The following is a 21241-nucleotide window of genomic DNA, read 5'->3' on the forward strand; positions in this document are numbered from 1 at the left end:
CAGCGGACAGCGGTAACGATTAATAGTAGAGGCGCGTTCGACTTTGATAGTGTCATATTAATTGGCAGAGACTGTGCGGGGTGATTTGGTTGGAATATAACTTTCAGCTGTGCCGATTAAGAATATCCGACGATGTTAATGCGCGGACATCGACGGTGACCGGATGCAGACATAATATTATAGACATATATTAAAGACATATCTTTTATGGGAGACATGACCGACGAGGCGATATTATAACCCATTGCCAGAACCTGTGCGATGCTGGACTAGCTGCCTCGTATTTTCTGTCATCGGATATCGACTTCCGAGTTATGTCGCCGATGATCGCACTTTATTCGCATGTTAATCACCAATGTAATCGCGCACAATAACATCGCACACCGCATCTGTTGCCGTCCGTACTAATCGTTACGCACAGTAATAAAAAAAAAAAGGGCTCATGATATTCTTTCAACCTCCGACCGGCCAAGACTTAAGAGAATATTATATTTCGAGGTGACAAGTGCCGTATACTTTTTATTCTTTTTATCCTTGTCCCGTCCGCGTACACTGTGTTATGACATAGATTATTTGTAGTTTCATTTATATCTAATTTTTTGTTAGTCATTATGTGTTGTATATGTATTTAATAAGATAAAGCACTTGGAGAGTACCATAAGTAAAGAATGGCAAAATAAACGACTCAATGTAATAGCGGGTTAAGCAATGTCTGGACTCCGGATACTACCAAAATACATAAGTCATGAGGATAGACTTTATAAACTTAGTGTTGTATAATATCTAAAGAAAAATCGCATAATAAAACATTATTATTAGAAATTATATGCAGAATAAAGTATAAACATGGCACGACATTCTAAACAAATTGTCTAAAACTTAAAGATGAAGGCAAATACAACTTATATGATTTTTAAATCGTTATTATATTAGTCATAACTACCTCGCCTAGTTGAATTAGATCATAATATCATTACAATCATCAAAAGTATTTAATTTATAACGTATGCCTCATCTCGATACTTATTGTCGAAAAAAAACAAAAAAAAATTATCGTATAATTCGATATTAAAATAAATATAGTTTTGTTCTACTTAGTGTCTGATGTCGGCATTACAAAGTAGAAGCAAATTGACGACGGTGTCGAACAAGATTGGTTGGGCGGATTCAATGCGGTGCACGATCAAAGGTTAGGTTCGAAATAAACGCGAGAAGTTCGGTGATCGTCAACGGCCACCACTTGCAGGATGTACAACCCGACGACGACGACGTGCGATTTACTGATCTGCCGGCAGTCGTGTCAGTCACGCAACACACCGTCATGGTGGGCCAGCCCACCGCGTCTGTTTCCGAGTCACGGGCAATTTTCATAGCGATCAGCAATTGACCGACGTACACCTTGTACAGGAGAGCGACGCCTCGACCCGACGGTCCATCCCCACCGACGAACTATTGCCGGTCTCTCGCGATAGCTGGTGATATGTGTGTGCGTCTCGACCCGTTGTTATCTCCGAAGGAAAATTCAGTACGACGTGTCGAAAGCCATCAGTAACCCGCCGGTGGCATCCGCAAAAATGCAGTATCGTGAGACTTCCACAAGATCACTGTTGTTGGTTGACAGTTGTTCGACCGTTTATTAAGTTATAACATATTATAATATTGTCAATTGAATCAACAATCTGTTTTTTTTGTTTTAATATTATGTGTTCTAATCATAAAATATAAATGTCACATTGTCACAACAATAATAGACCTTGTACTTGTGGGTAATCGAAATTCTTTGTATTGTGCTATTACTTACCTGTGTGATTAAGGAGAATTATAATATAGTAACTCAAAAAAGTTGAAAGAGTCCCTGAGCAAAGTTAGTGAGTTTTAGTGTATGCTTGGTGTGTAGGTAGGTGTATGTATGTCAATAATATAATTTAGGTATCTACTAATGTGATTTAAAATGTTTCAATGTATGTTTAGTATGTATAGTTCAATCGAAATTAGTAAAATATTATAATAAATAAAATACTCACTTAAAAGTACAGTACAAATCCAATTCGTCCTTTAAAATAATTATATCTACTGGCTGATTAGGATGATAAACGTAGGTATCTGCTGGCTAATAATACAAACATCGCAATAACCGTCGCATGGAAAATGTTCGAAATTCTCGGTGCCTATGACGGATGAAATTTATTTCGAGCTTATTTTCATTTCAACAGTCCTAGACGTTTAACATGATTACTACCTTTTCAACACATTAAGCCACATATTAATATTAATATTAAAGTAGCTGTCTTATAATATTCGACTTTATTAATAACGGCTTTAGCATCATCCATATTGATATACTCAATTGGTAAGTGTTATAAACATTATTCAAAACATGATGCGACTATGCATGCAGAACAACAGCCGTAATAGATCCGACGTACATCAAACGTTGTTCGAAGATATTAAAATTGTAGAAGTCTAAGGTGCGGCAAAATTCAAGTTTGATAGGTGTGTTTAAACACTCGAGCCGGGCCTTATTGCACTTAGGTTAATAAAGGTAATGGCTGTACTGCACTCATTAAAAAAAAAGGTAAAGATCGAACTTCACTCTGGTTCAAAAAGCAGTGGAATTCTACACTGCCGTCAGTGTACCAATACATTGTAATGCTGACATCAGACTATCAGAGTCTAAATAAAACAATATCATATTTATTTTAATATCAAATAACATATTAAGTTCCTACTTATGTAACTATACTACCTCGCAGTCATTTTTCGACAATAAGTATCGTGTTAAGGCAAACATTATAAATTAAATAATTTTAATGTTGTATTGATATTATGATTTAACTAAATCTAAGTAACGACACTAGGTACTCATGATTTATATATTAACGATTTAAAAATCATATAAATTGTATTCGCTGTCATATTTAAGGTTTAGAAAATTTGTTTAGAATGTCGTACCATGTTTATACTTTATTCTGGATATTAATTCTAATAGTAGTTTTTGTTATGCTATCGTTATTTTGATATTATAAAACACTAAGTTAATAAAATATATTATTCTCATGGCATGTATTTTGTTAGTATCAAGACTTTACTTAACTCGCTTATACATTGAGTCCGATTTGCGTACCGATTGGCCCACAAATCAATTTACTGACACCCGATATACCGACACACTATATTATGATGAATTATACTTACTGATTAAACTATATCATTTTTTATTGTTTTAAATTATTTGTATAATTCACGAATATTGTTCAAGTCAAATATTAAAACTATAAATTAACATTATTTATACAGCTTCTGTATAAATGAAAATGAATCATTATTGCATTTAAGTGTTCCAAAATACAAATCGTACCATTTGTAACTTAAATTATAATTTAAAATGATACAAAATAATGTATTATTATATATCATAAACACTTTACCTATATTTTGAAAATGATAACCTTTTTTCTTATTGTCTATATTTAGTTTTAATCTTCGGTGGTCTATTGCAGTTTTTTTGCAAGTTTGTTTGTTAGTCAGATTATAATTTTTATGGCTCATACAAAAATATCATGTATATCAGTATATATAATAATGTTATTTAAACTGACTCCGCAGTACCGCTTTGGCTGCTTTGATTATATTAAATATATTTGATTTAACTCGATGATGGTGGTCGTGGATCTGCATCTGTACATTCATTGCTGTACGTCTCTCAATAACGCAACATTTTCTCGCTCTCTTTTCGCCATCGGTAACATTTTTTACACTGCAGTCGAGTTTTCATCATACTTAAATTATATTCTAACTACTTATGTGAGATTTGACTAGATTTTATGATAATTTTCTTAACTCCACTTCGATACAGCCAATAAGTGTGCATGACGGATTAGTATTGATTTAATTCGTGGTATGATTAATTTTATTATAGTTTTGTTGGTTAGATTGGTTTTTGTGTCGCAAATAGATACATTTATATATATATATATAAATGTGACATTTACTGTTATATTTTTTATTTTTGAGTATATAAATCAATTATTAGAAATAACGACTTTTAAAATAGTTAGAAAATTTTCAAAGCTTACTGGAAGAGATATTTAAAAGATAATGCAGCAAACTACGTTCAACAATTAGTATTGAGAAACATCGACCACATGTACTACTTGTAAGAATACACCGGGAAAGCTGAGTAAAATAAACAAACAGATATAGGTACTAAAGAGCGATACCACAATCTTAAAATGTTATCAAGGCTAAATAGTAAATATGGATTGGATGTTATAGTAGTTGGTAATGAAGGTGGTTTGCACCAAATATTCTTAAAGCAAAGCACGTTTGCGTTTAATTTAAACAGCTATAAAAACGCTAGATATATGGGAAAAATTAAAATTGAAATGGACGTACTGATTCTGAGTTTTTACGTGTAAAGCAATTTATTTGTTTAAATTATAATAAAAGTATAGATAATATGATTTGTTTGAAGATTTAAATCGTTTAATGTTTAATAAGTATTTAAAAAATAACTATCGTGTCACATGTAACCATATTTAGGAAATTACAATTTTATTGTGATTTGCATTATTGAGAGACAGCAGCCACTAATAGGTGGTCATAATAATAATACAGTAAACGAACACGTTTTACTATCCATTGTTAGAGTTGTATACCGCGGATGCTTTGTACAGTATGAATAAACCGGAAAATATATTTTACATGATAAGATGACACATTAGAGCATAACATTTGCACTCTGAAAAACGAGTATACTATTAACCAAAACTAAACTACAATAAGCTAAATCTTAAATTATTTAATATGGTAATGATTAAACCATTTTAAGAATAAATAAATCAAATATTCGTTGAAAGTGTTCGAAAGTAAATCGTACAGGTAAAGTTACTACAAACCCTTATGGACCGGTGAGTTATAAGTTATAGTAAATAATATATTATTTCATAATATAATATAAGAAATTAGAATATTAAATTATTAAATTAATATATGCATATATAAGTACTTGTATAAAATGTAACAGGTATATGCTACAATCATTGAATATATATATATGTTTATATAAATGCATAGCCGCCCGACAAAGTACCACTCGTTTTGGTGTTCCCATTGCTTTTCCATCATCGCCTATATTATACCGATCGTTTGTGCGTAGGCCGCCGGTGACACATCATTTACGTTGTCAATACCGCCATGTAATATGCACTTTTTCCGGACGACGCCTCACGCCTAAAACACGCGTCATAACGGTGCTAACTCGGATCGGTTTACTCGTTTAGTCCGTGACACGATTTCAGTGATGTAATTTTATGTCACTGCGATATTTTGATATATAATAAATATATATATATATATATCGTCGTCACTGCCACGGTTAAGATATATATATATATATATATAATATACATGGATCTCGTTCAGTACCGTCATGCCACCGGAACTAGACGTCGTCACTGCAACACTCAAAAACATGTTGACCATTGGTTGTGAGTACCCGTAATCCCATATCACACGATATTTGATTTATTTATATTTTTTTACTTCATACCATTTGCGATTTCGATCGGTTCTTTATCGGTCGCCCTATTATATGCGTGTCCCATTGCGTTCGGTCATTTGTCAGCAGTATACGTCGTATACCGGCCCGTTTTTATACATTATTATGACGTGCGTCCGAATGTACCACCACTTCATGACACCTACTCGGTATTAAACGCTTCAGTATTTTTATCATTATTTTCCGGCTTCTTCGACGGTTGTTCCACCGCCGCAAGCTAACTTCTGTACCGTTTGTCGTTACCTATGTACACGCAATGCAGTCTTGCTCTTACTACACCGTTGTTTATGACGTTTCGTGACCATCATAAGCAGTCGGTTGCATTTTTCCGTAACGATTAATTGTCGAGCTATCGCCGTAAATCGGTAACAATAGCCATAACCGCTATTAGTGTCGTTGCGGCAGTATCGTCATCCACTTCGGTCCCACTCGACGTCGGTCCACACGATTGTAAACGCGTCCATAATCGACACCCGTGAACCCGTTACACGACGTGGTGCCGGAGAACGTGCGTTGGTGATTTATCGCCAAACTCCGCAGTGCCTCCTCATTTTCGTACCCCCGACCCCGCATAGCTATAGTGGTCCTATGCGACGTCTTCGACTGAGAACCACAATTTTACGTAAGTCGTCGGTTCGTCAAATACTGTATCGTCGACAGCGACATATTGCGTCTTTGCACAACTGTACAACTGCACGTAGCTTACGCCGTTATCAAAAAATACCATAATTTACACTTCGGATGATGCCGGCCGGTGCTATATCTCAGTCACCACATACACTGATACTATAACTACTACTGTCACTTACACTGACACGTATATTGTGTGCGTACGTCTCCGATTGTTGGTATAGCACAGGTTGTTGTTCCGTCACCTCCCGCAAACGCAAAATGAATTTAGATACATATTATACTCGTCTAGACGTCTTCACCTTTATATACATGCAATGTGTCAACGGTCTAGTATTCATTAAACCTTCATCCAGAGCCGTTGTGATCTTTTTTGTATTAGCGATTACATAACAACCATCGAACTTGTTCAAATTGTCAATTTATTAAATCAGATTGATTTAACCCAATAACTTGTATTAAACTTATAGGTAAGAATATTGTTATCCAGAGTATTTACTAGACTTTAATTTTAATTTTAATTTTTACACCAATTATGACTATTATACAATTATGATATTTCACATGGACATGCAATTAGTATTCTGCGTCTTATACATACTAAATAGTACTAACAGTAGGGTTTTTCGTTATTATAAATTGTTAATTATTAAAAATTACTATAAATTGGTATGAGTCAGCCAGATATCCGGTGCTTTAATAACTTCTTTATTAAAACACCGGATATCGAGACCGTGTAGTTGGTCGACACAGATAATGTTCAACTGCCACTCGCTCAAAACGCCGTAGAAAGCGATGACGTACTATTTAGTATATAATACTATAGTACTATATAGAACTATTTACTAACAGTAGTGTTTTTCGTTATTCGATTGTTGTAATCTGTAATTCATTGTTAACAATTTAGAAATAATTGAAAATTTCCATTAATCAAAGATTTTTATCAAGAGTACAGTATTCAGTTGTTGAAACAGTTATATAAAACTAATGGATTAATTGAAATAATTAAACAGCCATGATACTCGTAAATTATTGGTATGTGAATAATGTATATTTTTTAATTAAGATCTACACGGGTAATCTATTTTAAAGATAAACACATATTTTATCAACAAAAATTATGTTTTTATTATTTTATTAACATCTTCTTATAAGTTTTTTACTTTTTTGAATAAAAACATTATTATTATCATTTTTATTTCATACTCCAAACTGCTGGAGCAGAATATTTTCTAAAATAAAAATTGAAAAAAAAATAATAGTATTATTCCTGTTCTTATACTCAATTTTTTTCCAAAATATATAATCACCTAAAATTCTTTTTACAAACACTGAAAAATATCAAAATATTCGTACTAATTATACGAACAACCTTGTATGTATATAACTAATTAGTAGATAAATACATTATATACATATATTTAATAAATTAATAACTTCTTATCCGCAAAGGTATTGAATTAATATATTATACTTACTACTATGACTATAAGTTAAGCTTATAGTTTATACGCGGTTATTCTTATTAAGTTATCTTATTTTTAAACCGTTACAGAATTTGTTTGATAAACCTCGTCAGGTGAAATAAATATCTATAAACCGTAATAATTATTTTAAACAATTGTTATATACTATATTTATGTGTGCTATTTAAATCAGTTGTTGTGTTCCTACGATTCGATATTATCACGATCAAATTAGAAGACAATATTTACAATGCGAACTTAACAAAACCGTAACATTTACATAAATTAGTGTTAAAAAAGAAAAAACCACAATTCTAGTTAACTTATAATAGTTCATAACATTATATAGTAACGTATATTTTTTTTATTATAATTGCAATAATGTAGTTCGTATAAAACTATAAACGTATATGAAATAAATAGTAAATACCTATAAATAAAATTCTTGATAAACGTGTTTTGACTTGTGAGTACGTTACTTATAATTTTATTATAACAATCTCAATTATAAATGTTGAGAATAATGTCAAGAATATAGTCAAGAGTCGAAACTCAAGAGATCTGTATGTTGTTACGTGTATTATATGGGTGTAATGTGTAATAAATTTATGATATCGAGAATAATGAATTCTTTCTGCACATGAAATTATTTTTTATGTTCAACAATACGACTTACAATTACACAATATATATATATATATATATTTGTAATATATTACACCATATTGGCTTATTTCAATATAATAACGCATAATTATTGTTTAAGAATAATTAATAATACTTTGTTAAAGCTAACTAAATTGACTTAAGTGTAAACAATTAATAATATATAATGGTCGTTAATATAATTAAGTCGGATGGTTGGTCTCTTTGAGGTAATGAAATGACCAAGTAGTAGCTATGATGTTTTCATTATTTTTATCAATAAATAAGTTTTATAATTCATTTTGCATGTGATTTGTTTATTCCACTGTTTTACAGGTGTCAATAATAAAAAGAGATAAATTAAATAATTGGATTAGATGAGGTAAGTTTTATACTAAAAAAGTATTAAGTGGCGTATAGGTGTGTATTAAGTTAATATAAGATATAAAATGCAATTTATTGAACATATAAGTAAAAAAAAAAAAAATTTGAATAATTATATTATATTAGACGGTTGCATTATATTATACCTATGCATTTTTAAATTAAAGGATAAAAAAATAAATAATCACAAAATCATATACGTTACATTGGGGTGCCCAGGAATTTTCGATGGGTATGATATATGTTTTAAGAAATTACCGGATTTAATAAAATAAAAATATAAGTCATATAAAAAAAACTTTAAATTCTTAATTATAATTAAATTAACTCAAAAAAAAAAAAAAATTGATTAGTGTATTACTTTTTTGAATTAAAATTAATAATTAAATATATTTTCAAATTATGTTCATTAAAATTAAATCTTTTAGTACCTAAAATATGTTTGTACAATCAAAAATTACATTCTATTTCTACTACACTAGTTATTAGTACATATTAAAAAAACTCAATAATTTAGGCCTTAAATCTAAATAAACATCTGCATAGAAAAATACAGCAATAACCATGTTTCCGACCTTTTAATAATAGGTTTTAAAAAAAATTTTCCTTTTTAAAATTAAATACGTAGGCAGAGAATGAGAGAACATAAAGTATATAATAATAATAAATATAATTTATAAGCAATAACTTATTACTAATAATCAATAGCAATGACTTTATAACTAGTAACAACTCTAATGTCTAATAATTTGTTTTCTGAAAGTCAGAATAAAAGTAGCCAATGTGGGGAGATAACCCCCATAATAACTAGATAACCTAACCTAATATACATATTAGGTTAAGAAATTCAAAATCGTCAATGATTTTTCGAAATTAAAATATTGTGCTAAATAAACAAACAACAACGATATCAAAACATTTGCATTGTCATGATGTTATATTTTCGTTGCCAATCAATCGATTGGAAATAGCTCACAGATGATATAAAATAATGATATTAATAATAAAATATTATTGTACAGTCCTTGGGAATAACCGACGTACGAACGCGAATAATATATTAAACTCACTGACATTACATAACTACCTAAGTTTAAGTTTGTTAAGTTAATTTAGGTATTATTAATGTTATTTAAAATATTTACATGTCCAATCGAAAGCAATGAAATATTATAATTACAAAATAAAACACCTAAAAGTACAGTACAAAAATTATTATCGTCGTTTTAAAACATTTTTTCTATATACTGGCCGATTAGATTGATAAACGTAGGTACTTGCTGGCTAGCAATACAAACAACTCAATAACCGTCGTAATATTCAAAATTCTCGGCGACGAATTTCATTTGCATTTCAATAGTCCTAGACGTTTTACATCATTTGTTTATCTCCATAAACACACATATTAATATTATACACAAAATGGCTCTTTACACGGTACTTCGTTTTATAAAATTCGACTTAATTAATGACGGCTTTGGCATCATCCCCGAAGACGATGTATCTATTCAATTGGTACGTGTTATAAATGTTATTCAAAAAATGGTGCGACTACGCGTGGAGAACAACAGAGGTCGATTTGACACACAGACGTCGTCCGAAGATATTATTGTAGAAGTCTTACAAAATGGCACGAGTCAGCCAGAAGACGTCGTTATTAATACACCGGATATTGACACAGTGTAGTCGGTTAACAAAGAAATTGTTCAACTGCCACTGGTTCAAGACATCGTAGTAAATGATGACGTGGACCGCCCGGTGGTGATAGAGGAGTTGGGTAAGGAGGTGCGAGTTTTGGCGAGTACCCGTAGAAGGCGTTTCGCGTCTACGTGGGAGCGGATCAAACGCTCCGCTGTACGCATGTATTGCTGCGTGCGTTAGAAGTGCAGAATGCCCGATTTTCAAGGGCAAAGTTGGAGTAAGTTAACATTGTCCGGGTATACGGTGGCCTATTTGATTCGAGCACTGTAGGTTAAGTATTGAATATATTAAAAATATGTAAAAAATCTTACAGTGTACTTTAATAATATTAAAAAAATCTAAAATAGACGCTATATAGAATATTTTCACGACAGTTTAATTAAAACTATTATGATTATTATATTCTACAGACAATATGTACTATTATAACACACGAAATTGCCGTTGTCTAGTCTAGGCAAATGCTCCCCGTATTGGACAGGGACGACGGGTGGTGACGGCGATGGGCTCGACAGTTCACTGTCGCATCGTCTACTGACGAGTGACGACTATGTCGATCGAGGACAGATCACGCGGATGGATGACATATATAAAATTTGAGCTTCAACGGAAACTGTCGAAAATATTCACGAACAAACTCATTTCGAGCTCAACGAGTTCGAGCACTGCGACAACTGCAGCAACGACGATTGCCGAGGAAACATCTTCACTGTTCTCATCGTAACGACTGCGTCGCGATCCGTCGTCGTCCACGCTCAATGGGTAAAGATCTATCCGATTCTCCGTAGTCGATCAGCCGGCTTCAGAGCGGAAACCAAATACATTCACGCCGGAAATACCAGACCATCCGGAAAACAGCCGGCGATTGGAACTGCAGCGATTACGATTGTGCTGTTCTACGCGCCGTTGTCCAGTTCGAACATATATTATTGACTCGATGACCTGTATCGTCGATGTATGCCGATGGATCCTGTTCCTCCCGCGGAAGCGTATGTTTACATCCACCGTATACAACTGAATTATAGGTCACATCGTAGTTGAAATCAGTAATGAATCGGACAGTGTTTCTACACCGAGCTTGGAACCAGGTGCTTATAAGACATATAATAAATGTTGCGTGTACGTGTCTTAACATTTTTAAATTTATTATTCGTACACATTATAATTAATTAAAAACAAAATACAAATAACAATAACATTATATTTAATTTATTTTAATTTTATCTATAAATATCGCTAAAATAGATTTGTGTGAGGGACAACCCGGTGTGATGAGCCGTGGTAGGTCGATGGCGTAATAGTTTATGTCACCATGTTATATTGTCCGCTCACGGCCGATCGATTGTGGCTATAGTGGTTACTGCTCGTCTTGAATCAGTTTTGGCACTAGCTGTGCGGTGATAGTGGACTGTAATTCATATAGTTTTTATGAGACACGGAATGGAAGGAGAATATGGAGTACAGAAAATATTATAAATAGTATACCGAAATAAGAATTGTATCGAGAATACAAACAATTCCGACAGTAAAAACAAAATATTAATAAGTAGTCGTGATACGATGTAATGATAATGAATAATGAAAAATATTCAAAACTTAATGATAATAACAATTTACAATATTATGATAATATATTTAAAAGGTTAGGTTAGTGATTATCTTATATCAATATTAAGGGTAAGGTCGATTTGTGTCATATTTTATAGTAATCGTTAGTTTATCATATTGACTTCATTTTTATTGTGTATTTGCAAACTTCTTGGTGGTGACAGATGTATTGTGTACGCGAAATTGTTGAAGTGCATCACGAGGCCATAAAACTATTTCGGGTCTATGTTATGAAAAATAGGAACCGTTGTTAATTTACAATTTTTAAAGTTAAAAAGAGTCCTGGAAAACCTTTAGAAGTTATAAATAAGAACAATAATCGAAGATTATACTTACTACTAAGATTATATTTTTAAAAATGTTGGTGATTAATAAATATTTCATTGTTTTATTTTTATATATTTTATTTATGTTTAATACGCATGTTACGATTTGTCGTATGGCGAACTTGTCATACGATAGATTTTACACAAGTTCAAACTTCATCTCATCGTACTACACATTGTTCAACAATACAATATCATACACGTTACGATAATCGTATCAAACTATTAAACAAAGTTGTACAATATGTCGTATGATTAATTATATTGTGAATGGGTCGCTTAAGACTCAATAGAATTTATCATAATTATTTTTTAACTTATAACATATATTCATGAATTATGATACAATACGAATAATATGATAATTTTTATCAATTATATATTTACGTATATACTGTTATTGTTATTAACTATGCACGACCTACCCAGTGTAGTCTACAACGGTGGCTGTTTGAGTTGTTAAAACTTAAGGAGCAAACTTCAAAATTACCTATTTACCCACTTTTACAGTTAATGATAATAAAGATAGACATATTTTTTACTTGTATGATTACTCTTCTGTTATGAATTATGATTAATCCATTTAAACCTGTTAAACTCGTCTTGATTGAGTCTATAGCGACTGTAGACTCTACAGTAGTACATCTAGTCTACACACATACACAGTTCAGGTGTGTGGACCAATAACACATTCTTCGAGGCTGAAGTATATAATATAATATGATAACACATTATAAAAATAATAAAATACATTTAAACATATTATTTATTATTATTATAGAATATATTTACCTATGTAAAGAAATAATGTAGAGTATATACCTATTAGGCTATTAGCTATTACAATTACATCAACCATTTACCTGATATTACCATAATATACTATTATACTAGGTATACATAGCATTATAGCAATAATTTATTCAAATAAAATTATTAAAAATAATAAAGTATCCACTGTTTATTTTGTAGTAATTTAAAAATTAGTACGGGTAGGTACTTGAAACTTTACAAGTACCTACTCGTATATTATTATGCATACAATGACATTTTAAAATGCAATATTTTGTCAAAAATTAATCCATCTACTATATAATATATGTATTTATATTATTAGATAGGTACTATGTATGTTATATACATATATAATAATATTTAAAATAGTAAATTTAATTACTTTAATAATACCTACACCTATTATATAATAATAATAGGTTGATAAACGATGGACTCCGTCTTTGGTTAGATTTTTTTTTACTGTACTCATATACGATGATTGGTTTTATATCTTATAATTTAATTCAAATTTAAAAAATCCATTACAGTGACAATCAAGGGCGGAAACAGAGGTCCTAAATGGGGAGAGGGGCAATTTATGGTGTAATTAAAAGAGCATACATTTAACAAAAAAAAAAAACAAATAATATATAATTTGATACCGATTGCCCACATTGATCTCCATTGTATCTCCTTAGTGACACCTCTAGATGCATATCTAATATAGAATATTATAGACTGTAGTCACACTGTAGAGTGGTGACTCATATCACTTGCCAACCTTTTTAATATTTAATATTAATTATTTAAATATATTTTTACTTGAAGTTAAACATTTTTGAATTAGTGAAAAACAAATATTTTTATTTAAATGTTTATTAATCAGTATTAAATATTTCGATTATAATTAAAAAATATATATTTTTATTCAATGATGTACACATATTTTATTTTAAATATTTGAACTGCAATCGATTTTAAATATTTATACAATCGTATTGATTGATAACTGTTGTGTGGGTAATTTAGCCAGTAAAATATTATTTTATATCTATATTTATATTTATGTTTTATACTATAAATTATAATATAAAACATGAATAAATATAGTTTACAATTATATCTATAGCCAACAAACAAAAAAATTAATAATACTGACTATTAAAGCACTATAAGTATTAAATAGGTATATAGCCGGAGGCATAGTAACGGTATTGAGAAATGAGCCTATAAAAGTAGTATTTTTATTTTAATATCAAAACGACAATTTTGTCATTATACATGCATTTTTAAATGTTTTTTATTTATACACATTAGTACACAATGTGTGAATTTAATAATGGAATTATGAAAATTCCTAACTGGGACATCAGTGTTTCATTAATTATTGTTATTAACGCGTACATTACGGACATTTGTCAATTTTTTTAATTGGTAAAAAGCGCTTTTTTCAAGATTCCCAGGGGCACTAAAGAATTTTCTTCTGCTATTGCCAACATGTTCCTCAAGTCTAACACATTTTTACTCTCTTAAAAATACACAAAATTAGTTTTTTTTTAAAACCGCCAACAGGTGTCCATGGTAATGAATAATTAATAAATAATTGATATTGTTTAGTAAATATCTATAGCTAATAACACTTGTATTTAAAGCTTAAATAATCAAATAAATATTAATATAATAGTATGTAATAGTATGTACTCGTTAAAATAATTATGTACATGACATATTTGTTTTAACAATTAATATAATTTTTATAAAATGTTATTATTATTTTTAAATTTTTATACTACCAATTTTCTTCAATATTCATTCAGGTTTCACTACTTTGTATAATATATATATTACGTATATATGATGACTGATATTAGCATCGGCCGTCATCCGAAGTGTAAAACATTACCGTCTTGGCAGCGTTAACGTAAACAGCGTTGAATTACACTAACATACAGTGCCGCTATTGACGAATCGAGGACGAGCGACGTACGTAAAATTGTGGTACTCAGCTGAAACCCCCGCACACGGTGACTGCAGCGATGCAGGATCGGTAGTACGAAAAGGAGGAGGCACTACAGAGTTTGGTGACAGATCACCAGCGTACGTTCTCCGGTACCCCGTCGTGTGACGAGTTCAATAGGGTGTCGCACGTTCGTATATAGACGCGTTAGACCCCTTCCGCATGGCGGACAGCCGAACGACACAGGTCTTTTACAATCACGCGGCCCGTCGGCAAAGGTGACACGGTGGCCAGCGATGCTGTCTCGATGACACCAACACAGCAGTTATGGCAATCGTTACTGATTTACGACAGCTCAAGCGGTAGAGAAGTTGGCGTGCGGCGATGGAACATTCGGCGAAAAAGACAACAATGATAAAAATATTAAAAACGTACTGAAGCGTTTAACACCGAGTTGGTTGTCGCGAAGTGGTGACACACTCCAACGCACGCCTATATAAAAACGGAGACGTGGTGTACGACATTTACGTGTCGCAACGTGAGCGGAGGCTGACGAACGGCCTCACGCAATCGGAGACGCATAAAAATAATACAACGACCGATAAAGAAGCTATTTAAGGACAAAAAGGTATTTTGTGATCGTACAAAAATACCATGTCGGTGTAGGACGTAAGAAACGTTTCACCAAGATAAATTGTAAAATTAAAAAAAAAAATAGATATAAATCAAATATCATGTGATATGGGATTATGGAAACTCATAACCAAAGGTCAGCAGGCTTTTGAGTGCTGCAGTGTCGGTACTCAACGATATTAATATATATATATATATATATATCCTGACTGTGGCTGTGGCCTCATCGGCTTATAATTTGATTGGGATTGCCGTTGACCACCGCAACGCTGGCCTGTGAACAATTTTCGCCGCCGTTGTAACGTGCCACTATCACTGTAATATTTGGTACTCTAGTCGGTTGGCGTCTGTGACCGCAGCGCTTTTACAGCTAACCACCATGCCACCAAAGTCTTTGGGTGGTTGAATAAAGTACGTAGTTGACTTATACCGACATAATAACCTTACTTTTGCAATGGCGTCATTTGTACCGTGCTGGGTATACATTTACTTATTTAAAATCCCATATTGTAGTAATTAGGCCTACTTCATAAATTGATTGGCCTGAAAAATTGATAGTAATTTTCGCTTAATGTGACCTGATTTATACGCCATGCGTAATAAAATATATCTAAATGATGCCACTGACTTATTGCAGCATTTTCTCAATGTCACAGTCGTCCTGTCCGACGATAACACACGAGGTCGATGCACAGACGACCAGTATATATGTGATGTTAATGCAAATATTGAAAACTACATACAAAGATGAATAGTGAATTGTTGGGCGGTTACGAAATTTACGCACCAAAACGATATATGATTTTAAGCTTAACAATACACTCGTAACTCAATCAACACTAACTAATTTTTTTTATGTATATGATAACATTTTTTTTTCAATACTTATAAAACTTAAAACCGATAATAATCTTCGAACAAAAAAGAACATATAAGACCTTTTACCTATAAGACCTAACATTCTTTTTCAAAAGACTTTTAACTAAAAATATCCATTCAGCTATATTTTATTATGTTCTCGACTAACGGAATACTACACCGAGTGACAAGTTAAAGTGCCGAAAGTATGTTAAAACACTTCGATTAGACATTGTAATATTATACTATTATTATTAGTGTGTTGCTCTATGCATAAATGTAGTGAAATTGTGTGTATAATGCACCGGTCCAGCCGAGTAATACGATAGACATAATGTAAATTATTATTATATTTATATTATTTGATTGAATAATAATATAATATATAATATTATTATATGAATAATGATTCATTGTAGTTTTAAATATCGGCATTATTCGTAATAAATAGTTACTATCAATGATTTGAAAATACAGAAAGTCAACCACTGCACCGGTTCCGATCAGGATAATAATCACACCCCGTTGGTTGGATCCATTCGCCGCCAATGTGACACATCAGCATCGTATCCGAAAACTCTTGATCGGCTGATATTATTTTCTTACCAAATCACCCCGCACAGTCTTTGTCATTAATATAACACTATTGGGGCCGCGGTTGTCGACCGTGATTCTACACTTTTATAGTCGCTTACCACTGTTTACAGTCTGACTCGCCAGTCCCGCTTAATGTCCCAGTCGTGATATTTTATATTTGGTTGCTTTTGGCTATTAGGGATATAACTGATATAATCTTAATACGACGATAAATCTACATTTAAAATTACTGTTTTGATAATTGAAATATTATATTACATAGTACACTTATCTACATCAAAATAGATTATAATGGAGCCAATAGCGCAGGAAGACTCGTTAGCGTCCCTGGCAATCTTAGAAAAAAATCGTCTTTTTACTTATTAAAAAAATTGACAAATATACCCTGAAATGTGTCCGCGTTAATAACAATAGTTAATGGAACGATTCGGGATTTTCTTTATGCTATTTTCATCATTGCAGTATTAAATTCACACGTAGTGTGTATAAATAAACCAAATTATACATATTATTTCAAAATAATATGTAGGCACACTTCGCCACTGGCTATACCTATTTAATATATTTAATACTTATTATAGTACTTTAGTAATTAGTATTATTTTTAGACGCAATTGATAAACTGCCGATGAGATAACATACACTTAGCTGTGATATAGTAATGTTGAATAGCGATTGATGGACTGGTTCTAAGTGAATCCTTGTAACCTTATACGCAAGTGAAAATAATGGAAATGACCTGCAGCTTGTTTGATTGTCGTATGCCAACGTTTGTAAGGTATATTTAACTATATATTAAATTATATTGGGATAAATAGCTGCACTCGTCTCTTTAGAAAACGTTACATCTATTTTTCATTTTTAATGTATGCTAAAATGTTGAACATTGTTATTATTTTGCTAATCCTGTATTCGTGTGTAATATTAATAATTTTTACTTTTGCCGGCTTAATATTCTTAAACGATTGAATATCAATTATCTATGAATATTATTTTTTAAATAATTACAGTATCTATTTAAAAATATTTTTAATTGAACTAAATTAAAATTGTAGATTTTTGAACTTTTATTTAGTGATATAGAGAAAATATAAATAAAATTATTAAGTTTTATAACTTAATAAAAAAAATAAAAAAAAAAATAAATAATAATAATAATTAACTTTTTTTTAATTTTATGCTTATGTGCATATTATAATATTGAATGACTGGACATAACTCTTTCTAAAAAAACCTGTCTGGAATAGATTAATAATGATATTGTACGTCTGCAGGTATATAAAGTTATTAATAATTATGAACATTTACAATGAATTCATTATTTTATGATTAAAATTTAGCATATTCATAAAATATAAAAACGTTTTAAGGGTCTTAGATTTTTATATAAGAAAAGATTTTTAAATTTAAAATTGAAATAATATCCTATATCCAAGCTATAATATTATTATATTATTATTATCGTGAACAATAAGTACGGTGTAAAATTAATTTTGCACGTGATTTGTTTATACTATTTACTGTTTTACAGGTTTTATAAAGTAAATAATTAGATTAGAATATGATGTAAGTTTTAAACTTAAAATGGATTAAGTGTAATATTAGGCATAACATGAAATTGTTTGAACATAAAAGTAAAATAAAAATGTGCATACAAACATAATACCAGCACCTACTAAAGCATTTTTTTAAATGGATTTATCCATAACATTCATGTGTTTTTAAATATCTACCAAAAGATATACTTTTTATTATCATTATAATTATGATGATTATTATGATTATTAAAATAAATATTTAAAATGTATACTTCAAGGCATAATAAACAAATGATGTACATACACAAGATGGATGAAAATACAACAATGATATAATATGTACACGCGGAGTGAACCTATCCAGTAATTAAATCAAACGTTAATGGTTTTTACAAAAAGTTTAATAAATAAATTTTGTTAGATATTATATAAAGTATTATTAAAAATTCAACAATTAAACTATGAAACGATAAAATAGTAATGATTAATACCCTTACATTCAACATATTATTTATTGCAACGTTAAGCAGTGATTGATTTATATTTAATTTAATATATAATAGTTCATCAATGAATTTATAAATAAAACTCCTATGATTTTGTGTTTATATTAGCTTATTCATTTTAAATAATCAACTATATTAATATTCAATAGATATTAACGAAAACATTAAAGTGATCATTTCTAGGTACATATAAAATGCAGATAGAATGCTATCCTTCACAATTATATTCTTTCATAATTATTATACGAATCGGGTATACACGCGTAGACGTTTAAAATCACATAATCATCTAAGTCATTACATTTTAGGTTAAGAAATTAAAAATCGTCAGTAATTTTTCGAAATTTAAATATTCTGCTAAATAAACAAACAACAACATCATATTTTATTTTGACTATATCCAACATACGATTTTAATATTGTTATGCCTTATGCCTAAGTAAACTTTTAATTTAATCTGCTTCGTGTTTTTTTAGTATATATTCTAGTAAAAACAAGGTTTATATTTATTTGCAAAGTAATACTACACAGACATAGTACAGTAATAGATACACAATGTAATATGCAAATATTGTAACACAAAAACAGTCATCATTCTTCTTATAATCTATAATTGCATGTATTCTAAGTTAGTGTGATCCATTGAAATCGCGTGGACTCACGTACGAGCACTGCTCATTTAAATATTACGGCAAATTCACAGGCCCTATTAAACATACTGACTATTTATTTAGTTTTACTTAATAAAAATATCTCTGACCTTATTTAAGTCAATGCAATTGATTATGTGGGTGTAGTGGCTCAGAGATGTCAGCATTGCTGACGATGCTACCTTAGTAATAACGAATGCGTTGAATCGGTAGTGGATATTATATTACGATTTGGAAACTCTAGATAACTTACCTCGGGATTATTCTGATGAAGTTCCGAACGATGAGTTTATTTTCGCAACGAACGATGCAGACTAAGTACGGTGCAGTAGTAAATAATACTACCTGACAGTACTAACTTGGCTATGAATTTATTAATATAGTTTATATATTTATTGAATTTATATATAATTTATTGATGTTCCACAGTTAATAAAATATCTTATAACTAATGTTAGTCAATGGCATAGCACAATCACAACCCGAACGGCTAGATTACATAAATATAAAATATAAATATATGCCGTACCACACAGGTGACGAAACAGAATAATTATAATAAAAACAAATGACAAACAAAAACATTTATGTACGACCTGATAACAACTGATGGCACTGATGGCAAGCGTTGGTGATGACGGTGGCTGTTGTTTCCGTTATCCCGGCACATCGCTGGAACACCGAGCAGGGACCGAAAAGACGGCGACTATCCACCGAACGTCGGTTGTCCAACACGGGTCAACGACCGCGTATACGTACGGGAGTTTTATACAGCAAAAACCTTGTATCGCGGAAACATGATTAAAACAGTTGAATGCGATTGATTGGATTCCGACGTTAAACCGTATAATAGAACGAAAACAACAATCGATCGTGTTCGCGCTTCGTTGGACAAATGAAAAGCGTTTGGTCGCGAACGGCTTTGGTCGCACTGCGAGAATTCGGACGGGCGATGGCACGAAGCAAAAAAGGCTTTTTGTTTGACGCAAAAGCCCGAAAACAATAGATCGTAGACACGGGACTTGTGCGGCACGACGATGAGCGTGAGGTTTGGATGCGCGTAAATCAAAGGCGGAATACGGTGATGACGCAACGGTTTTACGACGACGAACCAAGAAAAAGGGACTGCTACGCTAGACGAACGGTAAAAGATAAGAGACGGGGCGGCGGCGGCGGCGATGGGCATCAGCGGTCATCGGCTAGCCCCCTCCCACGGTCCCTCCGGAAGGACAAAGTTTACATGGAGTGTAGTCTGCTGTACATCAACAGGGTTGCAAACGTTACGACGTAGGACTTGTCGCCGCACCAAATTAAAATATTAAAAGTGTATCCAAGATCCAACAGTTATTAATAATAATACCTAAGTATGTTTATTTAATATATATATCGTATAGATTTTCGTAAA

The sequence above is a fragment of the Rhopalosiphum maidis genome, chromosome 1, assembly GCF_003676215.2.
Source record: "Rhopalosiphum maidis isolate BTI-1 chromosome 1, ASM367621v3, whole genome shotgun sequence".
Taxonomy (NCBI): Eukaryota; Metazoa; Arthropoda; class Insecta; order Hemiptera; family Aphididae; genus Rhopalosiphum; species Rhopalosiphum maidis.